Raw genomic sequence first — 14072 nt, 5'->3', positions numbered from 1 at the left:
CTCCGAATTGGCAATACCTCCCAGCTTTGTATCATCTGCAAACTTTATTAGCACACTCCCACTTTTTGTGCCAAGGTCAGTAATAAAAAGATTAAATAAGATTGGTCCCAAAACCGATCCCTGAGGAACTCCACTGGTAACCTCCCTCCAACCTGACAGTTCGCCTTTCAGTAGGACCCGTTGCAGTCTCCCCTTTAACCAATTCCTTGTCCACCTTTTGATGTTCATATTGATCCCCATCTTCTCCAATTTAACTAATAATTCCCCATGTGGCACGGTATCAAATGCCTTACTGAAATCTAGGTAAATTAGATCCACTGCATTTCCTTTATCTAAAAAATCTGTTACCTTTTCAAAAAAGGAGATTAGGTTGGTTTGGCATGATCTACCTTTTGTAAAACCATGTTGTATTTTGTCCCATTTACCATTGACTTCAATGTCCTTAACTAATTTCTCCTTCAAAATTTTTCCCAGGACCTTGCATACTACAGATGTCAAACTAACTGGCCTGTAGTTACCCGGATCACTTTTTTTTTTCCTTTCTTAAAAATAGGAACTATATTAGCAATTCTCCAATCATTCGGTACAACTCCTGAGTTTATTGATTCATTAAAAATTCTTGCTAATGGGCTTGCAATTTCAGGTGCCAATTCCTTTAATATTCTTGGATGAAGATTATCTGGGCCCCCCGATTTAGTCCCATTAAGCTGTTTCAGTTTCACTTCTACCTCAGATATGGTAATATCTACCTCCATATCCTCCTTCCCATTTGTCATGCTACCATTATCCCTAAGATCCTCTTTAGCCTTATTAAAGACTGAGGCAAAGTATTTGTTTAGATATTGGGCCATGCCTAGATTATCTTTAACCTCCACTCCATCCTCAGTGTTTAGTGGCCCAACTTCTTCTTTCTTAGTTTTCTTCTTATTTATATGGCTATAGAACCTTTTACTTCCCTTTGCAAGGTCCAACTCTACTCGACTTTTAGCCTGTCTCACTTTATCCCTACATGTTCTGACCTCAATTAGGTAGCTTTCCTTGCTGATCCCTCCCATCTTCCACTCCCTGTATTCTTTCTGCTTCTTCTTAATCACCTCTCTCTAAGATGCTTGCTCATCCAGCTTGGTCTACAACTCCTTCCTATGAATTTTTTCCCCTTTCTTGGGATACAGGCTTCCGATAGCTTCTGCAGCTTTGATTTAAAGTAATCCCATGGATGGATCAGTCATGTGCTTCAGATGGAAACTGATTCCATCACCAGAGTAGCAATAAGATGGACACCTGAAGGCAAGCAAAAAACGAGGCCACCAGAAAACAACATGGCGAAGAGCTGTGGAGGCACCGCTGAGGAACCATTGAAAGACTTGCCAGAAACAGACAGGAGTGGAAGAGCTTCATCACTGCCCTAAACGCCAGAGGTGTAATAGGAACTTGATGGTGATGATGATCTGTCTTCATTGCTATGTTAAGAACACACTGTTTTTTCCAGTGTAGACATATATCCTGCAGTAAGTGGCCCCCAGGTGCTTGTCCTTCTCCTAGCATTGATCACCGGTCCAGTGGTTCCCAGCCTCTCTGATATCTCTGCATAGACAGGCTCATTTCTTATGTTCCTGCTGAAGTCCTGTGTCTTACTCGCCTCACAGCACAGATTGACCAGGCTGGGTTCCTCTGACCAGCTAGCAGGGCGTTGGGCACTAGGGCTGCCTCTTAAGTGCTGGGTGTAGCTAACACACGATAGGCTTAGCTATGTTACCAGTTGAGCAGGCCACATGGAAAGAGAAGGTTAAAGGCCAAGCAGCTGTATTTGAACCAGGAGGTTTCTTCTGATGCCTGGGAACCAAATGGGAATGGAAGGACCAGGACACACAGGCCTAGGGGATTGTGGGATATCATTGGCAGACTCTCCGAATGTGAGCCTGGTGATCTGGGCTTCCGCTATGTCCCCAGTGCAAAATGAGTGGGCTTGAATCTGTGCCACAGTGGGACGTGGGCTCAGACCCCTACCCAGGGCAAGTCCTCAGGCCTGCATCCTGAGAGGTTTTGGTACATGTCAGAAGGCTTTGTGTGTGGACAGTAGGAGGGTTTAAGCCCAAACCCTCCTATGAGCCCAGGTTGTATGAAGTGTAGACAAACCCCTTCTCTGGGTCTGTGCAGCACCAACTGCAATGGGGCCCCAATCTTGGTAGGGGCTGCTAGACACTAGTAAGGTATCAGTTTTGCCATTTTACAGATGGGGGGGGGGGGGGGGAAACTGAGGCATGGGGGGGACTGAAGAAAGATTTATAGGGAGGGCTGATTATCACACATCAGCTTCCTTTGAAGCTGATAACCGTCAAAGACGCAAGATGGGAGTAGCTGGGCATTGGGTCTGATCCAGGGTGGCAGTTCCTATGTTCCTCTGAAGTGATTTGCCTGAGGTCACACAGTGAGTCAGTGGCAGAGCTGTGACTAGAACTCTGGCGCCCCAACACCAGTCCCTCGTTCGGACCGTGAGAGCTCTATTGTGAGCCAGCTACTCTGATCCTTGGTGTGATGCCCCAAAGTACTGCGCCACTGAATGAGGACAGCAAGAGAGGCACTCCCACCTCCCCACCCCCAACCCAAAGGGACTGAGGAATCATTTCACTGGGCTATTGGGCCATATTCAGTGCTTGTGGAGTCACCTGCATGTGCGCGAAGGTGGTGTGAAAAGGCTTCCCTTTGATTGGATAGCTTTCGCACCCGTCCTGTCCGACAACGTCCTGGCCTCGGCTACACGTGGCTTTGCCACCTCTCGGCTGGACTACACACCTGGGATGTTGCATTGGTGAAACCATCATGGTTCAGACCTCCGCAGCACATCTCCTTGGCAACATGGGCTACCGTGAGCACAACACCTCTGTCCTCCACAGGAGGCTGCGGCAGAGGTGGGGGCAGCATGGGAGGACACACCTGTTATGAAATGAACAGCTTTCCCCAGGAGGCAATAATCGATGCTCTCTTTTAAACAACATTTCCCCTGGCCCCCTTGCCTGGAGTGGTGGGTGAGCCACCCTTGATCTCGCCCTTTCCCTTTTATTGCTTTTAATGATCAAGCAAGATGAAAGACATTATCAGAGGAAGGCTTGGATCAGACCTGCCCTACCTCCCCTCTTCCCGGGCCCCACGTTACGCACACCCTGGCTTGCATGCAGCTCACGCCGCACAGTGTCCTTAAGGGTAGGGTTACCAGATAGCAACTGTGGAAAAAACAGGACGGGGGTGGGGGTAATAGGCCCCTAAGTAAGAAAAAGTCCCCCAAAACAGGACTGTGCCTTTAGAAACAGGACATCTGGTCACCCCACTTTAAGGGAAAGGGGTACAGCTCTGTCCGCTGGCCCTTGCAAGAGTTAGGGGGACCCCTGGTGGTGACGCTGGTCAAGTCCAGGAGCCGGAGAGCCAGAGTGAACCACAGGGTCTGTCTGTGTCCAGCAGCCTCAGTTGAGAGCCCAAGTGCTATCTCTTCTCCGTGGCACCACCCCCTGCAGTGCAGACGATGGTGCAGTCTCTAGGGGGCTGCACTCCCTCTATTTACACCAGAGATCCATTTGGCCCTCAGGGTCGATGGTGGCATTGGCACCAATCCACACCTTCCTTTGTGCAGCCCCACACAAAGTGGGGAGCACCCTACCGCCCCCAGGGGCTGGGAGAGATGGGATAGTCAGGCAGGGAGCAGCCATCCCAAAAGCAGCAGTGGACTGATGGGTGCTGCTGGACCCGGGTGCTGCTGAGGTCTGAGCTCTGCTCTGCTGCTGCCTTCCTTAGGGCCTTCCCTTCTCTGGGCCACAGTTTCCCCATGTGTATAATGAGCCGTGGGGGACCCAACCTGAGCTGCAACTAGCCAGGCTTAGTATGATTAACGGGGGGATGCTCATGTTTAAATCCCAGGCTAAAAATCTGGGTTGTGAGCCCTTGGAATTCATAGAATCATAGAATATCAGGGTTGGAAGGGACCTCAGGAGGTCATCTAGTCCAACCCCCTGCTCAAAGCAGGACCAATCCCCAACTAAATCATTGCCTCTAGGAAATACCCCTAGAGAAGGCTGGGGGCCATCCACCGAGCAGATCAGAGCAGGGGCAGAAAGAGTTTAAACAGCTGCTGGGCAGTGGTGCTCTGTGAGGAGGAAGGATGTCCCAGCAGTTAGGGTGCCAGTCTGGGCCCGAGCAGACCAGGGTTTAATTCTCGCTACCTCACTGTGCATCTCTGTGACTCGGTTTCTGTACGATCTCTGTGCCCCTTTTTCTCTCGGCTACCGCTCACGGTGGCTATTGCCCTGCACGTGGGTCCATCTCAGATGACACAACCCAAAGCAGTAAAAGTGTCTTTGAGTTGCAAGACTCTGGATCCCCTCCCTGTGGGGGGAGCAGGGCTAATAAATAAGAAGCGCTCAGTTTTACACTTTTCAGCAAGGAACTGCAAATTAACAGCCAACTATGCCACGGGCAGGCAAATAGCTCTTTTGCTTCATTGCTCAGAGCAGAGGGACAAGGACCGTACCACGTGCTCGCCCCAGGGAGGGGGCTACAGAGCCTGGCAAAGAAGATCCTGTTGTACAGAAAACACAGCAGCAGAACTTCCAGGCGAGCAGACGCTATTGCTGAACATGACAAGTGAGGAACGACCGGCCAAGGGAGCCCATGAACAGCTGTGTGTGGCCTCGCTGTCATGGTGAGCTTGGCGCTGTTCAATGTTAAGGGACTGGAGACCTTGATTTCAATGGGAGTTAGGCACCTAAATGCCTTTGAGGCTCTGGGCCCAAGACTTTTCAGGCAGCAGCGAACACTGGGCTGGAAGTTTCGACTCTGCAATGACGGACGCAAAGGAAGAGGGACAGCGAGATTTGTTTCAACACATACCATGTCATGCCAGTGTTATGGCCATGGCTTGCAAGAGCGAAACTAGATAAAAGCGTAAATCCTTTTGCTGGAAGGTTGCAGTGTAACATTGCTTTAGTTCTTAGAATTCAGAATAACACACAAGAACCGGAGAGAGAGAAACCTCTCTAAGCCAGACAGGCACACTCACCCCACCTTACTCTAGGCTGGCTAGCTGCTGGCTGATTGCTGCCAGCGGTAGGTGGCAGGCTTCACTACAGAGTCCCCTAGTCTGCAAATGTCCATGAAGGCAACAGAGAGCTTACCCGAGCGACCACAAAGATGCTGAGCCCACCAGCTGCACAACTCGCATGAGCGGAGAGGTAGCCGGGGCATTGCTTAGTGATGCCCTCACACCAGAATCATTGTGAAAACTAAAGCTTCAGCCCCCTTGCCACCAGGTTGGTTCCAGAGGCAGGTGGGGGACAGCTTCTAGGGGCGCCAAATGGCTGTGACACTCTTGTTCATGTTCCCTCAGCTGCTTGGAGTGGGGGGAAGAAAATGTTTTCTGCCCTAGGACCGCTATTGCTTGCCACTCCCAGGTGTTCCCGCATGGCCACAATTGAATGGGGGAGGCTGTTGTGACTCAGGGTACATGTACATTGCAAAAAAAGAACCCCAAACCATAGCAGCAAGTCTCAGAGCCCCTGTTTACAGACTCGGGCTTGTGCTAGGGGGCTAAAAAGAACAGTGTCGACAGCGCTGGGTTCTGAGATCCACCCCCCTCGCCAGGTCTTGGAGCCTGCACACCAGCCTGTGCCGGAAGGTCTACGCTGCTTTTTTAGTCGCATTCTGCAAGACCTACCAGCCTGAGTCTGTAGACCCGGCCTCTGAGGCTTGCTGCCACTGGTTGGTTTTTTTTGTTTTGTTTTTTGTGCAGTGTAGACTCTAACCTCTGTGGGCATGTCTAAGGCCGGAGGTTGAATATATACAGTAGTAATTGGAGCACTATCTGAGGGGCAAAGGCATCCCAGCTTGTGCGTGTTTCACTTCCCCAGCAACCACGCTCTCCCACGTGCTAGGGAGCACCTGTCTCCTGTGTGCCACACTGTTCATTTCAATGTTACCTCCATTCTGCACAGATTTGGGGTCATCCACCTGCCCTTTGCATGCTGAATCTTATTTACTGCAGAAATAAAGTCTCCTGAATGAGTTATGGGCACAAAGCTCACCGCAGGTTAGTTTTTGCCTACCGTATGTGTGTGTGTGTGTGTGTGTGTATGCGCGCACGAGCTTGCACCCTCCACTGAGCGTCTTTATTGCACACTGGGGCCCTGGGCCACTGAGAGGTCCGTTAGAAAGCAGAGTGCCAGGAACCTGGTTTGAAGGTAGAGTTACCAAGAGTTAACCTGTCCTCAGAAACATTGTCATCAGTTAAGCTAGAAAATGCTGCAGTTCCCATAGCAGATCCTGGTACTTTAGCTACCAGGATCTTTAGCTGCTACTTTACAATCAGCATGGCTGAAGGGCATGAAGGAAAGGTGGCTGTAAGCCACATTCCCTGTTCCCTTGATTCTGGACTAGCCCAGGGCTGAGACATAGAGCAGCCTCATGGCTGCTCTAAGTTTCATGCCCATTGCAACAAGCCCTATGGAACACCATGTAGCTTGAGAATCTGGCACTCTGCCCGCCACTCCTCCTGGCCTCTCTGCAATCTCCTACTCTGGCTCTACGCTCCCTCTGCTGGGGGCAATCAATAGAGGCCCCTTTAAGGCAGCTTTCCAGCTGGTTTGTGCCACTGAGGCAGGGCTGAGGAGCCCTTAGGGTCAAGGATCTGGCCCCTCGCTGTCATGGGCACTGAGCTTCACACTAAAAAGAAGGAAGGCACATGACTTAGGTTAGCAGAGGAATTCCCACCCTGCCCGCACACCCCCCCACTTCCCCCCCGCCTCCATCCTGTTTAAGCCCAGCCTGCCAATGCATCACCGAAACAGCCTGTGCGGCCCAGCCAGTGTTTACTTGTGAGAATGCAAATGACTGTCGTTAACTGAAGAGGCTGTTTACTTAAAGCAGCGGGGCTGGCAGTCGGCGCTGGCGCTCATCTGCACCATTGTTCCACAGGAGAGTACGGCCTGGCCCACAGTCGCTGCCCAGGCATCTCTCCAACTCCTCTGCTTTGCTTTCTTCTTTCTCCCTCCGTTTGCCATCCCTCTCCCAATCGTTTTCTGAGCCAGCTGGGCACAAAGGGACCAGATTCTGGTCTCAGCCTGCAGCAGTGCAAATTAGAGTCGCTGCACCTCTCAGTGTCTCAGTTTACCCCTCTGTAAAATGGGGATCATGATACTTCCTGGGGCCTGCTGGGAGGGAGGGAGGGAGTGAGTATCAGGATTAGGAGCCTGCGGTGTGTGCAGCCGTCAGGCTATCCTGGGGGTGGGAGGGAATCGGGACTGGGGCAGCAGGAGCTGTGATCTGAATTGTGCGGGGGTGTTGTGTGGTGCCCTGGGGAAGCTTTGGAGAGCGCTTGGGCAGGGCTGCCCATAGGCATATGCAGCATACACGGCTGTTAGGGCACCTGAAAATTTGCGGCACCACTGGGACAGGAGGTAAGAGCGGGTCGGCTCCCGCACACCCAGTGTGCACTGCAGCCTCCTTAGGCAGGGGCCGTATTCACAGAGCCGAATGTGTCAGCACATTCTGCATGCGGGAGAAGGTACGGGGGTCTCTGTGGGGAACTGCCAGGCGGCTTGGTATCCTTGGCTGCCTCCAACTTCCCTCCCATGTCCTCCTGGGCTGTTTCAATACCTCTTCATAGTAATTTCCAATAAAGTGTTGACATTAAAAAAATTATATTATTTGCATCATTCTGTCAATAAATCGGAAATTTTTCTATAGTGCTATTTCTTTAGTGCAAGTATAGTCAATCAGCATTATGGTGTGATTAACTTGTTTAAATTGCTTTTAATCAAGTGCATGTGGCAAGTTTTCCAACACTGTAAGCTTATGTTTGTGTTGCTAAGAGCAAGTCGGGTATAGGGGCACCAGTTTAATAATACTGCGGTGGCAGGGCACAACATTTTGGCACCTGAGGCGGGGAGCTCAACTGACGCCCCCTTGCTTGGGCCAAAACTTTGAAAGGTCTCAGTTCTGCCTTCTTCCTGTTCTACTCCTCTCATGGTACTGCTCTGCTACCTACCCCAGTAAAGGAGAACTAACAACTTAAAATGCCTTGTTCAAAAATTTTAAGTAACACTTAATTGCATGCGATGAAGTGAGCTGTAGCTCACGAAAGCTTATGCTCAAATAAATTTGTTAGTCTCTAAGGTGCCACAAGTCCTCCTTTTCTTTTTGCGAATACTGACTAACACGGCTGCTACTCTGAAACGTAACTTTCAAACGCCTGAACAGCAAATGTCACTTTTCTTGTCTGCATAGTAAACACTGGCATTTTTATGTTTGAATAATCAAAGTGGTGCTTTCTGTGCCTTCTTGTTTGCAAAGATTTGAACTGCTTCCTGAAGGTCCACAGTCTGGGCCAGCTCATGCTATATGGAGATGGTTGGAAGGCCGACCAGCCTCTCCTGTGTCGCTGTGGAGCATAGATGTGGTTTTTATTAGCTTCAGCTTGGAGAATCTGCGTTCTCTACTGGCAACTGTTACAGAAAGTGTTAGAAGTATGTGCAGAGCAACAAAAGCATTTGGAAAGAGGATGATCATCTTATTTCTGCACATGTATTCCAGAACAGCCTTTGGAGTTGATCCTGCTGAAATGTATCTTGAAAAGGCTTTCAGTTCATCACCTAAATCACTCGCATCAATATCGCGTATGTCATCATGTGTCAACACTGTTTCTAGTGCCCTGCATTGCTGGCGTAGGTCTTCTTCAGGTATAGTGGGGAGTTTTGGAATATCATACAACATCCCAAATATACTGCTGTGTTCCTTGAGCTGCATGAAATGTTCTTCAGCTGACTGTATTGCACAATCTAGCACCTGGTTAAAGAATTCAACTTTGAATTGTTGTTTGGGGTCTCTTATGGGATTATCCCATGCCTCGTAATCAAAATGTCATTGTCTTCGGTGATTCTTGTATTCTTGAATGGGTGGGAAAATAGCTTCAGTGTGAAGTTCCTATGCCAACTTCTGTGCACTCTTCAGAACGTTTTGAAATCCCACATCTGACCAGTAAGACTGTAGGTATGACTTTGCTTTGTCCAGTTGTTTCATTGCTCCAGATATATCAAGGTCAACACCTTGGAGTCTCTTGCTTACAACATTTATTTCAAACAGTATGTCATGCCACAACACTAAGCCACACAGAAATTTGAAGTTATGTCTGTTTTTGGTGATTCCATTTCTCTCTGCCACTGTTCTCCCATGAACAGTTCCTGTTATAGCATTATCCTCCATAATGACAGCTATGGCTTCATCTATCTTCCCAATTCGGTGTTTGATAGGCTTTATCGCCTTCACTTGACTTTCCCATCGTGTGGCATTCAGTGGTTTCAGTGTCGGAGAGGATGTTCCCAGATGTTGCTTCAAAATTTGCCATCAATGAGTTTATGCAGAGAAAAATACGTAGATGCTTTGAATTACATTAAAAAATTCAGCAATGTATACCTTCAAATCAGCGACACTGCTATGGGTACCCGCATGGCCCCACAGTACGCCAACATTTTTATGGCTGACTTAGAACAACGCTTCCTCAGCTCTCGTCCCCTAATGCCCCTACTCCACTTGCGCTACATTGATGACATCTTCATCATCTGGACCCATGGAAAAGAAGCCCTTGAGGAATTCCACCATGATTTCAATAGTTTCCATCCAACCATCAACCTCAGCCTGGACCAGTCCACACAAGAGATCCACTTCCTGGACACTATGGTGCTAATAAGCGATGGTCACATAAACACCACCCTATATCGGAAACCTACTGACCGCTATTCCTACCTACATGCCTCTAGCCTTCATCCAGACCACATCACACAATCCATTGTCTATAGCCAAGCTCTGCGATACAACCGCATTTGCTCCAATCCCTCAGACAGACAAACACCTACAAGATCTCTATCAAGCTTTCTTAAAATTACAATATCCACCTGCTGAAGTGAAGAAACAGATTGACAGAGCCAGAAGAGTACCCAGAAGTCACCTACTACAGGACAGGCCCAACAAAGAAAATAACAGAACGCCACTTGCCATTACCTTCAGCCCCCAACTAAAACCTCTCCAACGCATCATCAAGGATCTACAACCTATCCTGAAGGACGACCCATCACTCTCACAGATCTTGGGAGACAGGCCAGTCCTTGCTTACAGACAGCCCCCCCAATCTGAAGCAAATACTCACCAGCAACCACACACCACACAACAGAACCACTAACCCAGGAACCTATCCTTGCAACAAAGCCCGTTGCCAACTCTGTCCACATATCTATTCAGGGGACACCATCATAGGGCCTAATCACATCAGCCACACTATCAGAGGCTCGTTCACCTGCGCATCTGCCAATGTGATATATGCCATCATGTGCCAGCAATGCCCCTCTGCCATGTACATTGGCCAAACTGGACAGTCTCTATGTAAAAGAATAAATGGACACAAATCAGACGTCAAGAATTATACCATTCAAAAACCAGTCGGAGAACACTTCAATCTCTCTGGTCACTAGATTACAGACCTAAAAAGAGCAATTTTTCAACAAAAAAGCTTCAAAAACAGACTCCAACGAGAGACTGTTGAATTGGAATTAATTTGCAAACTGGATACAATTAACTTAGGCTTGAATAGAGACTGGGAGTGGATGGGTCATTACACAATGTAAAACTATTTCCCCATGTTTATTCCCCTCCCCCGCTGTTCCTCAGACGTTCTTGTCAACTGCTGGAAATGACCCGCCTTGGTTATCACTACAAAAGGTTCCCTCCCACTCCCGCTCTCCTGCTGGGAATAGCTCACCTCACCTGATCACTCTGATTACAGTCTGTATGATAACACCCATTGTTTCATGTTCTCTGTGTATATAAATCTCCCCACTGTATTTTCCATTGAATGCATCCAATGAAGTGAGCTGCAGCTCACGAAAGCTTATGCTCAAATAAATTTGTTAGTCTCTAAGGTGCCACAAGTCCTCCTTTTCTTTTTGCGGATACAGACTAACACGGCTGCTACTCTGAAACATTTCTTGGGTGGTGACTCTTCTTAGATGCTCCTGGAGTACAGCATCAAACTCGGCCATCAGCTCCACAATTTTAAGGAAATTTCCATTGTTTGGCATGTACAGCTGATCGGAAGTGCCATGCAGTACTAGGTTTTGGGTAGCAAGCATTCTCACAATGGCAATGAGCCTTTTCAGAACATTTTGCCAGTAAAGAGACACTGATGCAATCTTCTCTTGATGCTGATCATCTATGGTGGCCTTTAACCTTAGTCTCATCTCAAGCTCTTTCCACCTATGGAATGCTCTCTGGTGATTTGCTGCTTCTCATGGCATGCCAGATTTCCAGCCAGATTTTTCCAGTCTAGACTCAAGGAACTAAACTCAGCAGCAGCTGTTTCTTGCACCTCCACCACACTCTTCTCTGGTCTACACTTTTCTTCAGGAATATGCATAGTTATATCCATTCGAGATGGAGATATGGATGCTGCGGTAGCTGCCAGGTCACCTGCACTGTGACTAACTGGAAGATCAGGCATCTCCTCACCACTCACATCCTCACTGGGGCCGGAAGACTCACCGTGAACATTTGTGTCTATGTATCTCAGGAGAGCTCCTTCCTGCTCAGATAGAAAAGCTTCCTTTGCTTTCTTTCTTTCTTTTCCCGAATGCTGCCCCAGAGGGGCGTTTTCTTCTTTCATTCATGGCTGCTGTTCTGCCAGCTATAGTGGCTCTCAACACTCAATTGAAGGGGGCAAATAAGCAAGCTGGTAGCAGGGCCTGAGTGAGGGAAGATATCAGCAGCTTAAGGGCCTGACTGGCTCCTACTACTTCAGTTGACTGCCTGTTCTCCTCAAGTGGGTTCAGGGTAGCAGCAGGAAACGGGAATCATATAATATCAGGCTTGGAAGAAACCTCAGGAGGTCATCTAGTCCAACCCCCTGCATCAATTCCCGCCCCAGATTCCTAAATGGGCCCCTCAAGGATTGAACTCGCAACCATGGGTTTAGCAAGCCAATGCTCAAATCGCTGAGCTATCCCTCTCTGAGAAGCTGGTGTTAATCAATCCAGGCTCCTGGGGGGGGGGGGGGGGGGCTGGAGAGGTACATAAGAGGCTCCTCCTCCTCTCTCTCCCTGCAGCTCCTGCTGCTTTCTGTTATTCCCTCTCACCTTTTCTCCTGCCTGCCTGTTCTGTCTCTTGTGCCTTCCTTCCTCCAGCACCGCACTCCACCATCTCTGTGCATCTAGCGCAGAGAGAATACAGATGCACCAGCAACAGACACAATTTTCTACGCTCTGGGTCCCAGTGGTGCCTCCTCCCCCCTCCACAGTCTGGCACCTGAGGCAGCTGCCTCAGTTTGCCTCATGATAAGGCCAGCCCTGTGTGGTGGGCCCCATACATCCTAAGGACAGCCCTGCACTTGAGGGAGGGGAAGGTGCCCCCTATTTGTTTAGAGGCCTTTGGTGAGTTTCTAGCTGAATTTTCATCCTGACACCTGTACACGTGCCCACACACAGAGGTGCGAGCACACTCAGATACACACAAACACATTCATTTGCATGCACAAACACATGCACACTTCAATTGCACACATGCTGCATGCACGCACATTGCATGCACACTCCCATTGCACACACTGCATACATACACCATTTATGCATGCATATTGTATGCACACGCCCATTGCATGCGCACACCCATTGTGCACACAAGTGCACGTACACGCACACACACAGTCTGCACACAACCGTGTGCACACACCCAAGGCAGCATGTTTTACGTGAAGAGTTTAAATCAGAAAACAGACCATGCGGTTAAAAGATGAAGCTGCTGGTTATTAAGCTAATGTCGGGGGGAGGGGTGGTCTCTTGGAGTTTGAAGTCGTGGGGCTAGCAATGCGGGAATACAGGGACCACAAACTCAATGGGTCAGCGATCAAATGTTTGTACTTCAGCGTGTCATGGACCTGACAATGCCAATGCTTTGGCTGAGGAGGGCTGGAGGAATCTTTTGATCCCAGCTGTAATATTCGGTGCCAGAAATGGCACCCTAAATATTGGACATTCCTGGGCCTTCAGGGTCTTGGGGATCCAAACCCCAATCTGCACATGGATTTGCAAATGGCCCTTCTTTTTATAATGGGCCTGGCCAGCTCCCCTGCTCTAATTCCCCCTGGAAAACCAGATCCAGTTTGACCTTTGTGGCTGGTTCCCATCCCTGGGCATTTGCTTGGAACATGACAGCATATCCAGTGGGAAGGTGCACAGGGCAGCAGACTGGGTGGCAGGACTCCTGGGTTCTATCCTTGGCTCTGCTATTGGCTCGCAGTGTGACTGTGTGCAAGTCACCAAAGCCAATCCGAAATGTTCCCATGGAACTAATGGGATGGTTATAGCCCTCATCTGTCTCTCTCCAAAGCAGCCTGAGGGCAAAGCTGCTGTTCCCTTAGTTACCGCATAACCTTTGCTGTCCTTTACTATCTTCAGAACCCACTTCTGTATCTTCTGGAGTCCTTCCTTGCCTCCCCTGCGTTCAGTGCTACAGGTGTGACCTCACCTGCCCCCTGCAGAGTGCGCGGGTCCCTCACTTCTGCACGCTGCATTGCTGTTGAAATTCATCCAGCCCCCTTGCTAGCATGTCGGGGTGGGGAACGCTCCCTCAATAGTCCTAATAATAATAATTAATAACGTATTAATAGCAGTAACATCTGTATCCATGTGGAATCTTGTTATTCTTAAAAACACCAGGAATTAGATAACCCAGCCACCTGAGAAAGGCCTGCTCTGTGCTCCCAGAAGGATACACAACACCAAGGCCCATCCCTATTAGCGTGGGGCAAGTCCCTCTGCATCAAGACTTGGGGATCAGAAGGGGACCCTTTAATATCTCATGCACCCTACTGCTTACCCTAAACTTTCCCATCAAACACCACTTATGTTCCCCATGGGCCTCTCTGCTGCAGGATCCTTGATCACCATGGGGAGCACTACATCACAGCTGCAGGGGTAAATCCCAGCTCCGGTACACATCTATGTGCTAGCTCTGCCCGAGCTACGTGAAAGTAGCCGTGTGGCCGTGGC

General features: G+C 49.1%; 1 protein-coding gene across 1 annotated transcript in view; it reads left to right on the top strand.

Moving 5' to 3' along the window:
* Positions 1–14072, top strand: part of LGR6 (leucine rich repeat containing G protein-coupled receptor 6) — a 215234-nt gene that overhangs the window by 95662 nt on the left and 105500 nt on the right. The gene's annotated exons all lie outside the window — the stretch shown is intronic.

This window comes from Dermochelys coriacea, chromosome 21 (assembly GCF_009764565.3).
Source record: "Dermochelys coriacea isolate rDerCor1 chromosome 21, rDerCor1.pri.v4, whole genome shotgun sequence".
Lineage (NCBI taxonomy): Eukaryota > Metazoa > Chordata > Testudines > Dermochelyidae > Dermochelys > Dermochelys coriacea.
The sequence above is the reverse complement of the archived record's forward strand: the minus strand, read 5'-3'. Positions and strand labels throughout refer to the sequence as shown.